Source organism: Manacus candei, unplaced genomic scaffold (genome assembly GCF_025592945.1).
Source record: "Manacus candei isolate 608988 ecotype Guabito, Panama unplaced genomic scaffold, ASM2559294v1 h1tg000008l, whole genome shotgun sequence".
NCBI lineage: Eukaryota > Metazoa > Chordata > Aves > Passeriformes > Pipridae > Manacus > Manacus candei.
This window is the reverse complement of record NW_026138056.1, coordinates 25609229-25631831: the sequence shown is the minus strand read 5'-3', so window position 1 is coordinate 25631831 and position 22603 is coordinate 25609229. Positions and strand designations below refer to the sequence as shown.

At 37.5% G+C, this 22603-nt stretch overlaps 1 long non-coding RNA gene across 1 annotated transcript; it reads right to left on the bottom strand.

The window, feature by feature from the left end:
- Positions 1-222: 222 nt before the first annotated feature.
- LOC127461563 (uncharacterized) lies at positions 223-19790 on the bottom strand. The gene is made up of 3 exons (XR_007900143.1): positions 19653-19790; positions 19144-19211; positions 223-367 (listed from the first exon to the last, which is right to left on the bottom strand). It is a non-coding gene; the product is annotated as an uncharacterized LOC127461563 (long non-coding RNA).
- Positions 19791-22603: the final 2813 nt, after the last annotated feature.

Sequence of the window (22603 nt, the reverse complement as noted above, 5' to 3'; positions counted from 1 at the left end):
CTTTCTTCTCATAATACCCAAAGATGGAGACCCTAAATTTCAATTTGCTAAATTATGTATAGTTACATATATATTATATAGATAGATCAATTGAATTTATGTGTACAAAAGTATTTGATTTTTTTCAAAGGATTTCAAATTCTGTTTAATTCTGACTGAATGTAGTACATTGTCAAGAAGGAAGATTCAGACTGTTACTTGAGAATTATGGAATTATGGAAAATAGAAACATTCTATTTACCATGTTGAGGTTTTTTTTCATTTTGTTTTATAACAGAACATTTTAAAATCAACTGAAAAAAGCTGCACAAAATGTTCCATCTCGTAGAAATCTTGGACTTTTCCTTTCCCACAGAATTCCAGAATCCTGAAAAAATGACAGAAATTTGGCAAAATGATCATCCTTTAATGATATATTTCAGTTTTGCTAGACATATTCTGACAGAAATACCTGGTTCTGAGTTTCTACTAATTGTAAACATATAGAATTAATCCTACCAGCTGAGTGCTTATATAAAAGACAAGAGAACATAATGTAAGAAGTGTTTCTTGTATGTCTCTGAATCTCCATGACAGATACCCATTTCAACACAGCTGAATACAGTAAGGAATGGTCTGTGCCATGTGCTGTGATATACACAAAGCTGCTCCTGTCCTCTTCCAACACAGACACACCTGTAGCTGTGTGGAAATGTGTTAGCTGAAATATCAAGGAGCTGCAATATCTCCTTAGCTTATTAATCACCTGGGATCATTACTAAACTCATGAGTGTTTCCTATACAGGAGTGCCCTAGCGACTTTTTTGGTAGATATGCTCTGCAGAAGGTGATATCTGTGTAGATTAATTAGATTATTGTTCCAAACTGTTCTTCATATTGCTCTGGAGGCCTGGTTAATAATAGTTCCTTCTTACATTTGTGCTCTATTTTCATGTGAAATGGAATTTCTGTCCTTTCACTAGATGTCAAATATTGTTCATAACAGAAATAATATCTCAGGATATGGTGTAAGTCTTGGTATGTTTGAAGTTATGGTTGCTTATTTGGACATGTCCTTTAAAAATAGTGTTGCTGCATAAATTTTTCCACCTTTCCAAATTTTGTGTATTTTTTTTGTTTCAAAGGATTGTGATACTCTGTCTTTTTCAAATGTTTAGAAAACCATGGTTTTCTTCTGTTTGCCAAGTCTTTGTTAGACCTGAAATAGCAAATGCCTGTATCAAGCTAAATTTCCTGAGAAGTTTTGAGCAAAGATGATTTGGCATGGGAAGATTAAATTGTATTCTCTGAATTAAAATATTCTGCTAATTGTGCTGTCACAGCTACAATGGTCTAAAGCAGTGTGTAGATAAGGAGTGCCTGGTAGATAAAGGTAAGATCCTTTGTCTCTGCATTGTTATGAATGCTCCAATAAAGCCATTTGAAGTCTGGACAGTGTTGTTAAAAATTGTGTCTACCCTGAGCATATGCTGCTGAACTGAATATGTTATACACTGTAAAACAGCTAAATTTGTTCTTTCCAAGATAGAAATAGCGGGAAGTTTCCTGAAATCAGGAAGTGAAACTCTCCCTTCTATTAATTTAAGTTGGGGATCCCTGTGTCCAAATCTTCTCTCAGTATTAGTGAGGTCCCACTGTAGTATTAAGAATGCTATGCTGGTTGAAAGGTTGGCACCAAATGTTAAACTGTGTTGGTTGGTTATTGAAAAGCTTACCAGACTACTTGGAGGAATGATGGTGCTAACTTGGGCATCAATCACTACTGCCTTTACACCTCTTTTATCTTTTTCCCTCACAAATGTTTCCTTTGGCAGCATTACTTACAAAAGGAAGTGTCAAAAAAAAAAAAAAGGCAAACAGTACTAACACAGCTACATGCCTTCTGGGCCCTCACCCTTCAGTAGGACTGATCTTTTATCTCTTCCTCCTTTGCTATCTTCTCATTCAGCCTCAGCTGGTACTCTCACAGTGTGGGACTTCTTCCCCCATCACACATCTGGACACTCAGGACCTGTCTCTACCATGTTGCTTCCTCCCATGCCATAGGAAAGCCTGGTCATTCTCTGCCATGGCAGCTTTCCTGCTGTGTCATCTCTATAGTGCACACAGTGCTGCAAGACAAGCACAAAATCTAGTCCTGGCATTAAGAAACTTTGTGCCACTTGACACAGAGACCGCTGACCATCTCTTTCTATTTTGAAAACTAGTGGAAACAGCAATACCTGAGGAGAACGCAACAGGTGTCCCTGAAGTTCAGAAGTATTTCCAGTTAATTACACAGCCAGGGACTGTGGTGCTCATAAAATTTCTCTGTTTGCACCTTTGTTTGCTCTTATGCTTGCTTAGAAATGCTGCAGCTGCAGAAAGCTTTAAGAAAATCTTTTCACCTTATAGAAACTGGAAAGAGCAAACACTGGCAGGGTACCTAAAAGGTGGGGTTCTGGTGTAAGACTTTTTTTAACTGGCTTATTTAAAAGCGAAAGTAATAAACAACATGGAACCTCATTTTTGTATATCCTGTCAGGTTTTCAGATGTAGTGAAATGAGACCTCAGTGAATACTGCTAAAAGGACATTTAAACATTCATTCAAAGGCTTCAGATGGCTGCGGTAAGATTTTACAGGCTTCGCTAAAACATACAAATGAAAAAGTTAATTGACAGGGAAATAGCAACATTTAAATAAATATTCTGAAGGTTTCTGTAGGGCATGCCTGAAGGCATGTTCAGTGGAGTTTACACCAGTTGCCAACAGTAATATTTGTATTTTCTTCAGGAAATGCAGGCCATTTTGTGAAATACTGATTTATACGTTGTGTCTGTCAGGGCTATATTCCGATCTGATGTGATCAAAGAATCTCCAGTTGAAACTGTGACACAAGCAAAAGTTATTTATGGAAAGCCAAATGCCAATTCTGCAAAACTGTCACTCTGTAGCCTCAGCCCATTCATGGAACTACTGAGGGAGAGCTCTGAGCTCATGAATAGATAGCTGATGTCTCTAAGTTACAGGTACACAAATGTATGGATTCAGGTACCTACAAAAATGAGAAATGGAGACCTAGCCTGGTTAGAAATGTATTATTTTATGATCTCCTTGTATGTACCTTAGTAGTCACAAGTATTGAGATTTTCTTTATATACTGAGTATCAGAATTTTTTGGTCAGAATTGCGTTGGATGCTCATTTTTCCCTTAAGATATTTAAAAACAACATTCCAATATTTCCTTCTCTATCATGTAAATTTGTATTTTAGAAATTTAGAAACTTTTTTCCACCTGATTAACTTTAGATTATCTAACTCTCTGCAGCCCCTTAAGTAGGTAGTAAAGTGCTTCCTAGAACCTCGTTATTTTTCAGCAGCTCACTGCATGCTTTTCAGCGCAAGTTGGAAGGAACTTAGGTTGCTAAAAAGTCATCATTGAAGAAACACTAAAAATGTTGGATCTGTGTAATGGTTCTAAGTGAGACATATGAATGCCAGTTTATAATTCTTAACTGAGACCACAGCTTAAACTCCACTACATTTACCTTCAAAATATACTTCAAGAAGTATTTCAGGAAAGAACCAAAGATACGATATTTCCTTGTAAGTAGTAATTTGATTACATTCGTAAGGTAAGTACTCAAGGAAATATTAGGAACATCTCAAAAATAAATATATCTGTACTGCCATCCCTTTGGAAATATATTGCATGTCTTATAGGATTATTTTTCAAAACAAGTTTCTAATGTTTTGCTTTTTTAATTCAGTACAGACATACACAGTACTGGTACTAGTCATTTTAGGAATCTTTTATGCCTCTTCATGGATCTTGACTGCAGATGAAAGAATTCTGTCTCATTGAGGGTAGTACAAGTAATATAAAAATACAACTATAACATATTTACATCTGTTCTTGAATAACACTAGATGGATTTCTCTGTGTGTGTGTATCCATGCACATTTGAAATATGTCTACATGCATATATTTTACAAAGAGAAGAAACGAAATTTGGGTACAAAGTGTGCCTCTATTCAGTAAATTTAAAGCTGTGACTTGATCTTATAAAATGTTATGGAGATTTATAGATATGGATTTAGAAATATGTCATTATTTGAACAGAATAGCAAGAATTTGAGTGGAAGTTTAAACTCTGAGATATTCATTCAGCTGCATTCAAAATGAAACAGATAAATTTTATAGATTTTTGCTGCATTTTGCCAGCAAGAACAATATGTTTAGCCTAGTTAGTTTTATTTTACTGCAAATTCCTGGCAGATTTCACTTTCAGGGTCTCATCAGCTAAAGCTATGCTAAAGACAGTGGGATCATATGTATATTAATAGTACAGTTTTTAAAAACACGTGGACATAAGCTGGATTCTACAAGCTTGTTTTTCTTACTATTTTTCTTGTACTAATAACAGATCTGAAACATCTATTTTAGGTTAAAAAAATAACAAATCTGAAATATCATCAAGAGGATACTATGCGTGTGTGTGTATCTGCATGTGTTGAAAAGAGATTCTTGAATAGGAAAAGTTTGTTAATATATGTTATCTGTATCTATCCCCAATTGTCTTTCTCCTCTTCAATATGCCATATTACCTGGCTCTGACAGGACAGTAGCTCTCTGCAGATTACGCACAAACCACACTTTTGATTTTTTTTTTCCCCAAACAAAGAACCTCACTTTGATTACCCAGCCCAGGTCTATGTGCTCATCCAACCAAAATAATATTTCCTAAGAACATTAATTGTACTTCTTCAGATTAGCTCTGTCAGCCATAGGGAGAGTGGAAGGAATAACCTTATATCTAAGGTTTTTATTTGCCTCATTCTGGTCTTTCTAATTAGTGGGGAAAAAAATGGATGGCACTAGTTTCATCAGCAGCTCTCCCTTACTTGGCTTCCTTTTTATTTTGTCTGGCATGAAGCAGTGAAGTCTGTGTGAGTTATTACTGTCTCATGTCTCAGTACACAATTAATTTTTTTTCCCATCCCAAACTGCCAAGGCCCGGCTTTCATCCAATCTTTACAAAAAGGCTACTGTGTGAGGGGGTGGTTTTCATTCTTTTTCCGATCATGAAGGCAATAGTGTAAAAATTACTTATTTTAAGATTTCTCCTTCTGAAGAAGAGAAAAAAAAAATCTTGAATTTGTAAGTTCTAAAGTCACATTGTCCTGTAGGTAGAGCTGACTTTTTCTAGAAGGGTCAGGGCATTACATAGCTATTTCCTAACTGAGTTTTACCATAGGTGTTAAATTCCTATCCTGCATATTCTTCTTTGGTTTATGCAAGTAGTTGCCTCTTGAAATCTTTATATTATATTTCAAGTTTTGACATCTAATTAACTCTTATTAACTGCTCTTGAAGTTGCTATTTTTAAAAATCTGAGCTTTTAATATACTGGCCCTTAATTTTATAAAACTATCTATAACTGATTTACCCCCAGATTTCTTTTGTCATCACAAGAAAATGACTAGTTTACTTTGAAAAGTCTCAACTGATACCTTGTGCTTTAAGACCCCACAGGATGCCAGTGCTCTGGAGTTAATATAAGAAATTACTCATTAAAATAATGTAGTTCAAGATCTCTTTCAGATTGGGGCTTTTATAATGGAGGCTTCACAGTATAAATCCTTTACAAAAAGAAGAAAAATGTATATTTTACACAGACTCTATCGTAACTCCAGTATTCAGGTCCTGAATGATGAAGATTATCCACTTGGCCTGTGAACAGGTCTTCTGCTTTCTGTTCCTTTTTATTTCCTTCCATATATTTACTATTCCTATGGAAACCAACACTGTGGTATGCACTGCTTAGACTTCCTTTTTAGCTGATATTTCTCAGAATGTATAAGAACACTGAGGCAGCCTATTGGGAAAAAAAAAAAAAGATGAAAAGAGAAGAGCATGGAATACCTGAAATTGCTTAGAAGTGTAACAACAAGCCCTGCTCACTTGCTAAAAATCAGATCAGTTATGATAACAGGTTGGCAGGACTTGGTTCTGTGCCTAGATTTTTAACACCAGGAATAGTCATCCAGCCCTTAAGTAATTCTGGAGCCAGATGATACATGTCTATATCTTCAGCAGTAAATTTCCATAACTGCTTGAATAATCAGGATATGCTTAGGCTGTCGCATCTTTGACCGTGTTAATTGACTAGATTTCCATTAAGGTTCTTTCTACACACTAATTAGTTGGCTGCCTATCCATGGACAAGATCTGAAGACTATTTCAGTGGCACAGATTGAATATGAACATAAGAAGAGAAAAAAAATGTAAATCACGACCACATGGACTAGGAAAAGTTTGAGAGATACACTAAGTCCTCCTGAAAATTAGTTTCAATCTTCTGTATTCCTATATTGTTAACAACACCTAAGAGTCACAGTTCATCTTCCATTCCTCTCTAAAGCCCCTCAAACAACTACTATGAACTCTTCCTCTTTGCCATCCTAGACCATGCTGGAACAGATCTGAATTTTCCCTTTCACTAATGAGAAGTTTTAAGCCTCCACAAATTGCTTAGTGAATGGAAAAATAGTTAAATACAGACTTGCACTGGGATACACAAAGGACTGAAAGAACACATAATTCCCCAATTTATGAAATTTAACCCAGGTGATGGGAGGTGAAGATGCAAAGATTTTAGGCAGAGTGTAATAAGCAGGTTGCCTCAAGCACCAACTTTATCATGAGCAGCAGGTTAGAGTAAGTGACCTCCTGAGTTCCCTTCCAATGTGAAATACTGTCTGATTCAGTGACTCTTCAGGGCTCCAGCTCCAGAAGAAGACTAAGGATTACAAAACCCAACCTTTCCTATAACCAGAAAAAGTCTATGTCTTCAAGAAAGCAACACATTTACAATGCAATCTTTCTTCCTTAATATTATCTGCTTAAGGAGCTTACTGTTCTGAGTATTGGGGTTTGTGGTTCTCATTCCTAAAAGACCAATCTGCCAAGCCCATTTTAGACTGCTTAGTTACATGTTTCATTAGGTGGTGAAACAGCTGTACATCACTAACCCTTCTGTTTGGTTACATTGCTGCTCCAGATGAGGGAGTGGTGTAGCCTGTTAAAGGCTGTCAAATCATACAAATGCTAATCCTTCCAGCATTTTTTAACTTGGGCATGTTATACTTATTTTCCAGAAATGCACATATTGCACAAATGCTAGTGCTGACCTATTCATTGCCACGTTTTTGGTTTCCATTTCTATAAAATATATCTCACAATCAATAAAATATATCAAGATAAGAAAAGTAGAGAATTACCTCAGCTTAAGAACTGAAAAAAATATATAAAACAATGAAAGTTATTAAATGGTCAATCTCCATTGCTGCTTGAAGATAGCAATAGAATGTTTCAGTAGTACAGAACATAGCTATCTGCTGACTGTTATTTCAAATAAATGAGGTAGAAGTATTTACCATTTTGTGTTAAATTGGAGGGAGCTGTGAGAAGCTCCATGAAGAAGCAATCATGTTAAAATAATACAAATGAGTACATTTATAGAAACAGACTCACTCTCAAAGACGGCAATACCCTTTCTGTTTTCCATGTTGAAAATAGGATGAATATATTACTTAGGCTATAAATAGATATTTGACATAGCAAAAATTTCTGACAGATCCATTGTTGCACAGCTGGCCTACATCTGAGTGCAGTTTGCAAGTCACCATATTTGATCATCACCTCAAGGTCAGTATGAAAATATTGCATTGTTTTGATCTGCAGATTTTAAGGGCTTCCTGACATGCCACAAATGTGACATACATATCATTCATGAAGATGATACTGTTACCTGCCTAGAGGTACAGCAGCTGCTCTAACAGCATAGTGTCTTTGTTTTTCAGCTGATGTTAGGAAAAGGTAAGGCTAGAGGCTGCAGAATGACATGTCAACTTGTAGCATGAGATAGCGCCCAAGGTGGTTCCTTTCATTCAATTTGGAATCCAACAACTTGTAAACTTGCTGGTATTTTGTCCCTCACTACTAGCTCTTTGTTGTGATTGGTGAGTAATGATTTGCCTGAGTGAAACAGCTGTGTTAATCTGAAAACAGAAGAGGAATAAACACGGAAAAATTGCTTAAATAGGATCTAAACAAAAAGACAAATTGGCATTGTCTGTGCTTTTTCTATCTTGCTGACAAATTTAGATGTGAAAAAACAATGTAAGAAAAACCAGGCTGCTTGAAAAGAACTTTTCAGATTAAAATATTCTCAGGTATTTATGTAATCACCTACCAAGCTTGTGAGAAGGACAATCAACCTTGGCAGTATTTCTAACATAGTAGTAATATAATTAATGTACTTACTGTATTGGCTGGTAAATTAGGGACAGAATTTTGTTTTCTGTCATCCTTTAGTGCTGGTAGTTAGATTTCTATTGTAAAATGTCATATATTAAGCCTTCTCAGCAGCAGAAACAAAACTGATTTTTTCCCTAATGGGTAGGATAGGGCCTATGGCAAAAGAAATTGTACAGATAGGACAGACAATCAGGTGAAAAATCAGCCTTGCTGCTTACAGCAGTTGGAGATGTTGATGAGCACTGGTGACTACTGGTACCAGAGGAAGCCTGCCTACCTCCTAGAAACAGCTGCTGCATGATCATGGCTGTTTGCTCTTATAGCAGTAGCAGCATCTGGGTTAGATTTTCAGAGTTTGAGCAAAGTAAGTGACTTCTTATCCCTGGCAATGTGCTCTCATACTTCTGAGTGTGTTTTAAGCCGACTTTCACAACCAGAGTGGTCAAACATCGTATTGTTAGCACACACACACAAACTGGTATTTCAGGAATAAAGTAGTTGGTGTTACAGAATTGAGAAAATATGTCCCATCTCAAAATGTCTGCCTTTCTACATTCTTTTTTCTCTCTTTCACAGTAACATCAGCATGATAGGAGTGAAAATCCCTAGGGATTTTGGTCTCCACAGGGAGAACAATTTTTGTGCTGTGGAAATGTCATTATAGAAGGCAAATTACAACAGGACTCAATCAGCTTCAAGCTGTACTTAAACAGATTTGGAAATAAGATACAACTTTTCAAATGAGAGCAACTGACCATCAGAACAGATTTCCAAGGAATGCTGTAAATTTGTCACCTGGCATCTTTAAATCAAGATTGGCTGTCTTTCTAAAATAAGCGCTCTACTTCAACCACCAAGCTATTGAGCTCTGTTCTGTTGTAGGGAAAAATAATTATCTTCAACGTGGAAGTAAGTAGCAAAAATATTCTGACTTTTGTTGGACAGTTCAGACTAGTAATTTCTTGTGAGTGACATGATTATAGCAGTCCTTTCTAGGACTATGAATAATATTCTGTGGAAAATGCGTGTAGTTGACCTACTATGCACTAGAAGGCATAAGTGTCCATGGAGGTCTGGAGTCAGTCCTTTGCACCTTTGGGAAACCTTGCATGATGACTTATGCAGTAAACCTGAGGTGTCTGTCAAGATGCTGCAGAAGACACAGTCCTCCAATGCACTGCAGGTGGTAGGAGGAATCTTCTTCATTTTATTCTGTGGTCATCACACAGGTTTCTTCCTGTTCTAAAGTAATATCTCCTAAGAGGCTAGACATCTTTCATAGAGACCCTTTCCAGGCAGCAAAACTAATTTATTTCTGCTATTTATTATGCTGTTCAGCAGCTGAAATATACTAGCCACAAAATTTTTTGTCTGTTGCCTTTTTCTGTGAAAAGATGGAGTAATGCTACACTCAGTTTGCTAGATAAACCACCAGTTCAGCAGTTTGCACCAGTTATAGCTACTAGTCTTCTGCATCATTCAGAGCTGCTATCATAAAGCAAACTGAACTTCTTACTTCAGCTATTTGGACTTTGTTTTGTCACAGTTTTACAGCAATGATTTCAGGGCTTGGGACAGAGAAAGTACTGAGGTTGCTGATCAGGCATTTATGGATTATTTCTTACATCTTTACTTAGCATGCACCCAACAGTAGTTTCTTGTTATTTTTTTTTACTGATCTGTACTGCAAACAAGGAGCTCACATAAGCAAGCTATATGAGAGGTGAGTGGCCATTTGAGAAAACAGGTTATAGGCCCAGCAGTCCTGAAAACAAGGCATCTTAGCCTTGTGTGACACTATGGATTCATCAAAATTCAACAATTTACTGTTATTTGATTTTATACATTCAGTCAAATGATTGAAGAACTTTATTTCTAGTGTAATAGATTCTTGAGTTTTCTAGATTAGAGTAGGAAAAGAACCTGCTGACGCTACTGGATTATTACTCAAAAAAAAAAAATCATTGTTGAATCCATGCAGACCCTTTCAAAGACACCCTAAACTTTGGTGCAATATATGTCACTGAAACCATTTTTCATTCTGGCCAAAGGTAGCTGGCACTAACTGGAGACCTTTGAATTCAGCTCATTGGTTAGTAATTTTTAATTACTAGCAAATGCTTTTTCTTAAAAGGAAAAAAAGCTCAAACTTTTCAGAATTCTAATTTTTCTAATGCCTAACTTTTTCTCTGAGAATCAGCTGGAATGCATTTCGGTTTTCTTTTTCCAGGAAAACAGATAAAGTACTTCCAATCATCTGATTTAAATTCACCAAATAAATTATTTTTTTAAATAATAATAATTTTACTTTTGATTTTATATACAAATAAAAAAAACACATAAAAATATGGGACAAACAGTCAGTCTGAGGATAGGAAATTATTTATCTACATGACTCCGTTTAGCAGTAGAAAAAGGTTAATTCTTAACTGTGCATTTCTGTGAGGCATTTGTTATTCTTGCAATTAAACACTTACAATAAGCACTCTATATGTCTTCACTGAATCTTAATTTAATGCTCACTATTTGATGACACGTCAGACCTCATCAATTTTACACCTTTTTTCCCCTGGAATGAGTTTTCATTTACCAATTTCAATCCAATTACTCTTGCTCTCCCATTTCATTAGGCCTTGTAAATGTGATCCCACAGTACTGCTGTTAACGACTGCTAGCAAGACCTCATAAATATATTTTATAATTGATGGATGTTACATAACAAATGAATGCCTTAAAAATCATGCTGAAAGGCATTAGAACACCAGTCCTGTTGGAGGAAGAAGTGAAAACCTCCCTCTCCACATCTGGAAATAAATTCAGTTCGACAATGTTTCGCTTGCTATTAAAAGTTCTCTGTTTGCTTGTTATGCTTGATAAGTTATTAGAGATGACAGCTGGCATTTGAATGAAATTTACAGTCAATTACATATTCTGAACTCAAGCAGAATTCAGAATTGTGCTGATGGAGACTGAAAGTTAGCCTAAAAAATCCCCAGAATATATAAAGTTTAGAAATTTTATGTAATATTACAAATTTGTACACTGAAACCTTGCAGAGGTCAAAATGAATGATGATGAACATGTATGCTAGTATTTAGAAAGTTCAGGTGTAATAGGAATACAGCTTCCTTGAGAATGACCCCAGCTCAGTTCCCCGCTCGGTTGCTTCAGATATGCCACTGGAGGGTGGCTTCTGTGAGATTTGTGAGTACATATTTTCAGGTTTGACTAAGCAGATTTGCAGCAACTGGTCAGCTTGGAAAGAGCTCAGGGAGAGGATTAATATAAATACATAGAATCATATAGTGGTTTGGGTTGGAAGGGATCTTAAAAATCATCTCATTCCAACCCTCCTTCCATGGGCAGGGATGTCACATCCTAGATTAGGTTGCTCAAGCCCCATCCAATCGGTCCTTGAACACTTTCCAGGATGGGACATCCACAGCTTCTCTGAGAAACCTGTTCCAGTGCCTCACTACTCTCTGAGTAAAGAATTTCATCTTAACATGTAATCTAAATCCATCTTCTTTCAGTTTAAAATCATTGTCCCTTGTTCTCTATGTCAAAAGTCTCTCTCTCTCTTTTTTTATAAGCCCCCTTCAAGTTCTGGAAGGCCACAGTGAGGTCTCCCCAGAACAGCACTGCATGTAGTGTGGGATACTTTCACCCTCTGGGATGGAAGAGGTTACTTATGTATATAATGTTTAATTAACTATATAATTTTGAAAAATCCTCAGCCACACTTTCTATGTCTGCAATGAAGTTGTAAATTTGAGTCCTAACATGAGTGAACCTGGACATGCAACCATAGAGTTGAGATTGCACTACTGACTCATGTTCAAACCAACACCCACCAGGATCCCCTATGTGCTTCTGCAAATCTGCTTTTAATCTAGTTATACCCAACCTGTGCTGGTGCATGGGGTTATTCCTTACCAGATACAGCATTTGGCATTTCCCGTTGCTGAATTTCTTGAGGTTCACCTATATGACTGTCCTGGTCATTGATGAAGGTATCAGAGAGCATGAGGATAAACAGAATATGAAGGTGCTATATCAGTCCCTGAAGGATGGCATTCACAACCAGCCCCAACTGAGTTTGTTAGCATTGACCATGTCTCTCTTTGCCCAAGTGTCTTGCCAGTTTTTCAGCCACATTATAGTTAACCTATACAATCCATCTCTCCTCAATTCAGCTACAAGGCTGCTGTCAGAGACAGCATTGAAGGTTTTACTGAAGTCCAGGTGACATTTACTGCTTTCTCCCTATTACAAAGCCAGACATTTCATAGCAGAAAATAGTCTAGTTGGTCAGGTGTAATTTTTTTGGTTAATCCTTGCTGGCTATTCCCACTCATCTTGCATTTCATATACCTAGAAATGGCTTCCAGAAGGATGTACTCTATCATTTTGTCAGGTGCTGAGTTTAGGATGAAAAGCATCCTCCTCACTGTTCAGTTTTTTTTTAATAAGAGCATTTGGCTCTTTCCAGTACGCAGAAGCACGCTGGAATTGCTACAAGCTTATCAAATGTCTCTCAGTGACTTAAGCCAGTTGACATTCTTGAATACCTCCTGGTGTGCCTTGATGGACTTGCACATCCAACTTACTTAAGTAGCCCTAACTTTGTCTTCCTCTGCTTTTGGTAATATCTGCCTCCCTTAAACTCTTCTGTGATGAATGGAGATCAGGAAGGTTTGTGAGCAATGCAGACTAAAGGAAAGAAGGTATTGGTACCTGAGCCTTTTCCATGTCCTTTGGCACAAGACGGCCTGTTTCAATAAGATGTGGAGTCATGTTTTCTTGAATCTTGATTGTAGTACCAACATATCTGTAGAAACTCTTCTTGTTCCTGCTTCACATCTCACACCACTTTTACCCCCAGACAATACCTTCTTAATTCTATCTCTGCTTTCTGTTTGCCTCCTCAGTTGCTTCTTCCTGCCTCCATCTCTTGAACATTTCCTTTTAGCAGCTGAACTCTGGTTTCTCAGCCAACCCTCCTCCTGGCCTGCATGCACATATTCATGCATACTCAGGTCTGGGTGGATGATTCCTGTCCTTTGAGGATGATGTCCTTTAAGACTGACTAGCTTTCCATGACTCCTTTGTCTTCTACAGGAATCTCCCTACTAGTTCCCTGAACAATCCAAATTCTGAGGTCCAGGGCTATTTTCAGCTGATTGGCTTGCTTAGTTCTCTCTGGATCTTAAACTCTACCATCTCCTTGTCAATGCTGCATCTCCATCTAGTTCTACTTAATCATGAGTAGCAGGTCCACAAAAACACCCTCCCTAGTCCAGCACCTGTATTAAAATATTGTCTCTGATCATCTCCAGAAATCTCCTGGATTGCTTCTAGGTGCTGGGAGATAGGACCTGTGATTACCTCCTTTTCTGGGCCCCTGGCCTACAGCTTCACAACCTGCTCCCAACCATAGGACAAAAGCCACTTTTTTGTATAGACAGAAAATGGCCCTTCTTCTCACCTTTGCCTGTGTTTCCTCTACAATCTGTGAGTTCCAGACTCCTCTAGGACTGAAAGACAACATTCTTCATTATATTTTCTGTGCACATTCTCTCTGTTTTTTTACCAAAAAAATTTTAATTTGAACCATCATTTAATGTTTGTCTAAAATAAAATCAGAACAGATTCTTCATTTTTATTCCTATTTATCTGTCATGCACATCATTTAGACAGTAGGACATAAGCACAGGGGCTTGTGTCTTGTCTGTCAGAAATGTTGCAATTGTGCATAGTGCACCAAATTCACCTCTGATGAATCTTCAAGGCATTCAGCAACTATGTCACTCAAGGCCTCTGTGACAAAGCTGTTGCAGTCAATCTGTAGAGTTGCTACAGATATTCCATCTTTGCAGAACGTTTGTCTCTGTATGTTCCCTTTATTTATTTTCACCCTGCACAAAAAATCTCCAATACATCATTTTGTACATAAAGCTGGCTATTACAAGAGATGAGATGATGAAGAATAATTACTAACAGAAGTGAGCTGCTTAACAATCATTAAAGCAGCTCAATGAAAATGGTTATTAATCTTCCCATGAGAAAAGTGAACTATATTTAAAGTCCACTTTTTTTCTCCTTTCAGTTTTACTCCTTTCCTTTTCTTTCTGTATTCCTTCTCAGCACCAAAGTTGATACTCAAAGATTTGTCCAGTGGTGTTGCTTCAGGCTTTAGCTGTCAAGCAAGTTTAAGGGATTATGTGTCAATGACAGGAGCAATACTGTTTCCAAAGGTCTGATAAATCAGAGCAGCTGTCCTGTGCCAGGGAGTGCAGTGTGCTCCTGCGTGCAGGCTGCGAGACCTAACACACCTGCACACTAAGAAAGGGGTAGCTCTAAGTCCTTGGGCTGCTCTAATGATATCATATAGACCATTTACTACTGACCGAACATTCTGTGATTGTTTTTGATGAATAATTACTACTAGAACAAGCCAGGGTCTTTCATGGAAATGAGTTTCCTGCCTGTCATGTAAATAGACAAAGCCATAGCATAACTTTCTCAACCCCTGACATAAACTAGACTTACTGTTAATGTTGAAACAAATATCTTTATTCACTTCTGCGCAAGTAAATCATATGGATTAGTCAAAGGCTCCGTTAAAAAATAAGAGGTTTAACATGCTTTTCGGCATAATTTTTTTTTCTTGCTTTCAACTGTAATTTACCCTAAACACAAACAAATGATCTTTAACTTTTTTAAGAACTATTCCCACGATTTTGGACCATTGCAAAATATTAGTTCATTAAGAAAGAATTTAATTGTTATATCTCAACAGCTGAAATTTTTTTAGAACTGAAAAAAAAATCCCAAACTTTGTACTTTTCAATCTCACTGTCCTACAGATTTGCAAAGTGCTTGAATCTTTGCAGTCAATATTTAATTCTAGAAAGTAAATTTATATGAACATGTGAAAGTGGAATTTAAGGTAATAGTTTTAAAATTTGGTTTCTTTTAAATCACTCATCTTGTTTAAGATATACACTATTATTAGAATCAAAGAAAACGACATATCAAAGTAACATGAGGAAAAAATTCTATTATCCTGGATAGTCCTAAAGAAAATAAAAAAATTGTCCTTTTCTGAAAATAATATTGTGCTAGATTTTGAAAGCTTCCAGAATGTTAAGTATTGTAAAGCAATAGAGACTTTCCTAATAATGTCTACTATACAATATTTGAATTAAGGCTTTGACAGAATTTATACATGGATATGTCACATGAATCTGTGCATCTGTGATCCTAACCATAGCTAATGCATTTGCCCATCTACACAGTTTTGTGGGAATATTGTAGACAGGAAATTGGAGTATTACAATTTCTGCTAAAAGTGGCTTGGGAATATTTTTTAAGAGACATTATGAAGAAGTACATCTAAAAAGACATCTGTTATAGCATCCCACAACGTCTATGAATCTGTACCGTAGTAAACTGTATCAAGTTATCTCCTCTACATAGACAATCAGTACACCTGAGAGCCAGCCTTTCCTGACAGGGCCATTTCATCTGATAGAGTATCAAATGGCTTGTTGATTATTCTGACTTCAAAGGCCAACGGTGCTGATATCTTCAAGGTGGTCTGTAATGCCTGAGTGATGAGGCCACCTGTCAATGTGACTGCAAAATTAAAGAGAATCTGTTGGGAAATGGAGGGTAAACTTCCTCTCCCTCAGATTAGCCTGATTAGCCTTGAACAATTTAACTTGTACAAATCAGTTTTGTAGCTATGGGAAAATTATTTATCAATGGCTACCTTTTTCTTGGGATAGGGGGTGGGGTGAACCATTTATGGTGAGTAGTTCTGTAAAATGTGGTCACCTACTTCAGAACCAGTTTTCTATTTGCCGAGTTAAAAAATAAAGAGAAGTCCTCTTCATTTCTATCAATATTTGAAATGGTGAATTTGTTTAGGATGGTAAAAATAACTATTCCTCTTTGCTAATTTTAACGAAAATGCTCTGTTGAGGGTAGCAGAATGTCAAGAACTAGGGAAAACAAAGGTGTCATTTATGGAATAATGGTCTCTTAGCCAACAACAATGTATTTTAATCTTTATGATAGGAAGAGGAACAATGTTTTGCATTCAAGGAGGTAGATAAAAGGGGAGATAGGCTGGTCTTCTCTCTCCTCATTAAAATAGGGAAGAAGAAGCTGGTAAAAGCCTCTAAAGCATCTATGAAAGTGGGTATTATGACTTGCAATAAGGGGCATGTTTCTGGGGTTTTTTTGCCCGCCATTATAAGCAAAGCAGAAGGCTGCAGGAGGAATCCCAGTGTTAATGTATTGATATAACTTGCTGATGTTTAGGATGTCCTGTAGCCTGCTCACTGCCATTCTTCTCCCAAGAAGCCAGTGGCCATCCCTATCACAATCAGGAGTGAACCCATTCCATGGCTGAAATGCAGACACATCCATCACCTGACAGGTACCTCTCACTTGTTTGGAGTGCAGATTCATGTCAGGTCACTCACTGAGGCTGCCTAACTATTGTTTTAGTGACAGTCATGTGCTAGAAAGGGGGACTATCATGTTAGGCCTTCAAGTGTTCTCTCTTCAGTCTACCATTTCAGGAAGTTTAGACAGATCTGCTATTAAGTCTTAATAACCATGATCACAGAAAGAGTGTGCAGCCACTCAGGGTAATCTTTGCCCATGTAAATATTTAGCTCCATACATAAGAGCTGATTTTTTGTTATATGGCATGATTGCCTAGAGCAGCAGCCCAGCCCAGCCCTGCCCTATCTATTCATCTCACCCTGCAGACATACAGTGTATACCCAAGGATGTGGTGGGAGTGAGGGGGTCTCACCATCAAGTGGTCTCAGTTCTGCACTGGCAGTCAGTATAATGTCTCATTTGCTGCTCCTGTGCAGATCAAGTGTATCCTGGCAGTTGTCTGTCACTGACCTTTCTATCCAAAGTCCTTCCTTAAGATGACACCATCCTCTGGATTTCAATGAGCCAAGAGGCTCATTGGATTTCAATGTGCATTTCAATGAGCCATGAGGCTCCTTCCAGCCTGTATTGGGTTTGCCTGGGAAGGTTTTGGTAGCAGAGGGAACTACAGGTGTGGCTGTAGACTGCCATAGACTTCTCCTGTGTCTGATGAAGCCAATGCCAGCCAGCTCCAAGATGAGAGCTCCTGCTGGTCGAAGCCAAGCCTGTCAGCAATGGTGGCAGTGCCTCTGGGATAACAGATTTAAGAAGGGGGAAAAGTTGCTGTGCAACAGAAACTACAGTTGGAGGGAGGAGTGAAAAATATGTGAGAGAAACAGCTCTGCAGAAAACAAAGTGAAAGAAGGAGCAGGAGGAGGTGCTCCAGACAGCAGAGGAGATACTCCACTGCAGTCATCATGAAGACTATGGTGAGGCAGCTGTCCCCCTGCAGCCCACAGAGGTCCATGGTGGAGCAGATATCCATCTCCAGCTTGTGAAGGACCCCACTGCAGAGCAGGTGATGCCTGAAGGAGCCTATGAATTATCAGGCTCTCCTCCTCTATCTGCATATGATATTTGCAGAAATTTAATTATCAAAAGAGTACTGTTCATTTGCCAGGCTTGGCTGAAATCAGGCAGCTGTTGCAGAAGCTACTTTGCAAAGGAGAAAGACAGAAATACAGATCTAAATATGCATTCACACAGAGACACCGTGATTGCATAAGACTGACTCCAATGGGAAAGGAGCCTAAAATGATTCAAGATTATTCTTTTACAGCACTAAAAATCAAATCTAGAGAGGGAAGGATTGAAACAAACCCAGCAATAATTTGACATAGCTGCTGACATAGAAAGTCATAGAAGCAAAAAGAAGAGACATATTCTTTTTTGACTTTTGCTATTCACTTTCTTATGAGCAGGGCACCAATGCCCATAGTAGTTGGCACATGCTAATAACTGTTTTGTTATGGGACACTGTGCTCTCCTCACCTTGAAAACTAAACCCCTCCTCGCAGAAGTTCTGCTACTTTCTGTCTTAGCCACAAAGCAGTGAGAGAATTGATGTCACTTGATCACACATGGATGGTGTGTTGCTGTTTGTGGTTCTTCTGCAAAGTTCATGAATTAGTTAAATTAATTTTCCCTCTGTAAATGGAACTGTAAAAAAGGTTGTCACAATGTGGCACCTAGCAGCCAAAGCAAGAGTAAGTCCTCCAGCTGTCATCTGTAAGAGACACAGCTTCTGCTGCTCTGGCACACAAAATAGGCACATGCAAGGCCATAACTGCAAAAGTGTGCAGACAGTAAGTTGTGGGATACTGATAATTTAGTAATGGCATCAAGACAGCTGATTTTTTACTTCCAGCAGTGGGCAGAGAAACGCATAGGGTTTCTGCTTAACACTGTATAGCATAATTCCCAGAGGAGGTGACCTTCCCATATGAATTAAAGCTACTGGAAATAACTTCCTACAGACAATCTTAAAGCACATGCAGCTGGTCTGAGGCACTTTGTGTATTTGATATTGAACATACCTAATATAAGTTTAGGTTTTAGATTTGCACTTCTGGTATGGAAAATCAATTTATTTTGTCTTTTTTCATTAGTCTTGGGAAATTATTTTCATTATTGAACTTTTTCCTTTCAGAAAGCTATCAGGAAAATGTAGAGGGCTTACAGATAGCATTTTGATTCCTCCTGCATACTGTCACTCTTTTTTCAGCAAGGGCTGCAAGCTTTTGCTGTCTAAATACCATCTAGACTAACTAAATAAAAGTAAAAATTAGTTTTAATCTGTGTTGAATAACCCATAGCATGAAAGCATGCATTTCTTAGGTCACGAGAAAGTCAACTGCTATTATGTGAAGTTGGCCTTACCTCCTGATGCTCTGTTGTCTTCCAAAATATCATCTCATGCTCAAAACTACCTTTAAATGTCACTTTTCCTGCAAGGAGAAAAAAAGACTGTCTTTTCCTGTTCTTTCTGGTTTTGTCCTTGTGGCTCAAGAAACATTTTTCACATATGTCTATTTTTCTTTCTGATTTTACTAAGAAACTTTTAAAAATAACATTCTAAAATAGGGAATTGATTTTGTTATTTGCATAAATAACGTATTAAGCTCACTATTCTTTATCTGTTCCCCTTTAATTATTTTTCATTCTTTACATTTTGGAAAGACTACATTGCTTTCAAGCTATTGTTATTTTTAATTCTGATGTCCTACTTCCTTTTACTTTCCAAACAAAATAGTGGTAGCATATTTAATCTTTCCGCATATTGAGGTCTCTCCAGTTCCCATGACTTTAATTATTTTTGTTACTTTTTCCTTGGATATAATCTGCATATTAGGCTTAAACTCTAAAAAATCAGTCATTGCCTCACTAACCTCTGCTCAGTTTCCAGTCCTTCTGCAGATGCTTTCTCACACTTCATTAGGCCAAATCTGGATCCAAAAACTTCAGAGAAAGATTCTCCAAGCAGAGCTTCTCTTCTTATCATATTAACCTTTTTTAGTGCAGCCGAGCAACATACTCCATCCTCATGTACCTACTTTTCCAATCCACTCAGCTCCCTTCTTTATCTCTGCATTCCACTCTTTACTCAGCAATGTACAGGCAGTGCTACTATTTTTAGCACATGAATACATCATTTAACATTTGCTCACATTGAAACTCATCGACTATTTCTTCAGCCATTCCCTTAATGTGTTTAAATATCACAGATAAAATCTATACCACTTAAAGTATTAATGTTACTTAAGATTTTGCTTTCATCAGCGAAGTTTGTCAGTATGTAGAAAGACCATTAGGATCAGCTGCTAACACCTCTTCCCTGACTTAATTACGAAGTAATAGACTCAGAAATATATTGACTAATAGTTAAAAAGAGATATCTGATGTAAATTAAAGAATAATTAGTTCTATCAAGAAAAAGAAATGCATCTGAAATTTATTATAGCGATAGAGACAAGATTAACATACTTCCAATTCTATCTGGCTTTAGAATTACATCCCACAAAGTTTCCCAAAAGGTTAGTGACACACCATCAGAAGTAGATCTGGTTTGTTGGTTGACCAAGGGGATTAAAGTTGTATCCAGCTGTACATAAATTGGGAGGCTCGGGAAGTGGGAAATTCCAGGTAAAGGATGGGGGGGGGGTGTACAAAGAGAAATATCTACATGTACACAAAGTAATGTCTTTTTTTTCCATCCTAGAACTCTATCTTTACACATTGCTGATTGAGGAGACTCTGATTTGTTTGGTGTAAAGCAGTTTCTTGCAGAGAGTACACACAAATACAGCTCTCTCCTGACAACATTACATATGTACATCTTTCTTTCCATCCCTTATAAGTAGGTGCAGAATGTCACGAAGGAGATGCAATGTTTAATGCTTCGTGCTTGCTCCAGGACACTTGCTCCCAAATGTGTTCCAGCTCTTTGAGCCAGGTGCTTGATTTTCAGAGGAGACACAGGTGTCTGTGGACAGGAATGAAGATTATCATCCTTCTGAGTAGGAAATAAATTTAAGAAAACATTCACGAGCATTTTAAATCTCACCATCTTCTAAAATAATGTGCCTTCTACTTGGGATCCTAGTACAATATCTTTTCCAATGGTGAGACCTCACTTATTTTTATAGTCTGAGAAATATAATAGTTGTCTTGAAAAATGAGCTGATGAAAAAAAGATGGATATACACAGCTCATAATTAATATTCTAGTTACTGAAGCCATCATACAAAGTGTGAGTAGTCCAGATGTTCAAATTCACCCTCTTTGGCTGTCTCTCACTGAATGTCTCCCTGAAGTGTTCCCTGAACCCAGAAGCTATTTTGGACCTCACTTCTCCTATTTCATGTGTCCACTGCATAGGAAATACTTTCAGATGATGCCAAAACAAACTTCTAAGACAGAGTGCATATTCAGCTAAAAGGAGTGGAAATCATCTCAATACCAGAACTTTTGTAAAGAGATTTAACATAAAATGCAGAAATAATCCCCAAAGAGTTGCAAGAGAAGGTGGACCTAGAACCAGGGCTTCTCTGCTATGCACACTCTGAATGAGCTAGCCACTAATCTGTGAGATCATAGAGATCTCTTTGCCTCTAAGATGGCAGGTATCTTTGCCTCTTACATTTTAATGGCAAAGAGGAACAGCATTTCTGCCAGATTTCCTACAATATATGCAGTGACCTCACATCTAGGGCTTCTTCTGTGGAAGTTTGAATTCTTCCATCATTGAAGATAATAGAGTTTGGATGACTACCCTGGTCCCTAGGTATTTAAGAAGAAAAAGAGGTCAGTAATTGTTACAATACTCTATGCAAAACTTTCATTCTTTAAATGTGCTTAGAAAATTTTTATCAACTTGACATGTTGAAAGGAGTCAGGCAGATAAGCTCCTTGTTTTTAAATGTCTACTGAGTGTCATAAGTAATTAGAGCGGTGATACCTGAGGATGTTATGAGCATCAGAGTGAGAATATGGAGCACCTGAAGTGCGTGCAGAGCAGTAGGGTCAGTATTGAGAGGTCTTTATGGTAGAGCCATTTCAAGAATAGAGTTTTGAACATGTGATTTTGAGCAACACGTGTCTACATGTTGCTCAGTTCCTTCTTTAGGTACCTACATGCTTTTATGAATCAGCCTTTAGTAAAAACAAAAATGGTTGTGACTTAAATATGTCTGGCTTTTGTATCTGAAAAAAAAATGTTTTCCTTTGGCAATTGCTATGAAATTATTTGCCACATAATCCTTCACCAATAGTTCAAGGTAGAGTGGAACAGTCTTTTATTCCCTAAGACCCTTGCAATTTCTAATAGAGTCACTTTTTTCCCTCACCCTTCCATCCAGATTTATCTTCACAATAATTTAAAATATCACCCAATGTACTCCTTTTGCATTAACAAACTTACGTTGATAAATAAAAATCTATTTTTGAAAAGGAAAATTACCAAACTTTCCCATGCAGCTCCCAGAGAATTGGATTCAGTGCTGACTACTGCAAATTGATTAGTAGATTCTTAATGGTTATTAAGTTATGAACAAAGCACATATTGATTTTAATAGCAGCTCGAATTTTGAAGGCTGCATGCATGAAAACAAATACAGTGTGCCATGATGCAGAAATGCAGGGCAATTAATAATGTGACCTAAGAGAGCAAAATCTACCTTGAAACAGCCAACCATATAAGTACTACTAAATCAATGCCTTTATTTTCTTGCCTTTGTCTTTCCAATGTTTAGTTTCACAGTAAATGAAAGGGGCTATTTGAAGTGAGGGAGAGGAGAAGACAGGTCTGTGACCTCTAGATAGACCGTGGAGATCAAAGGCA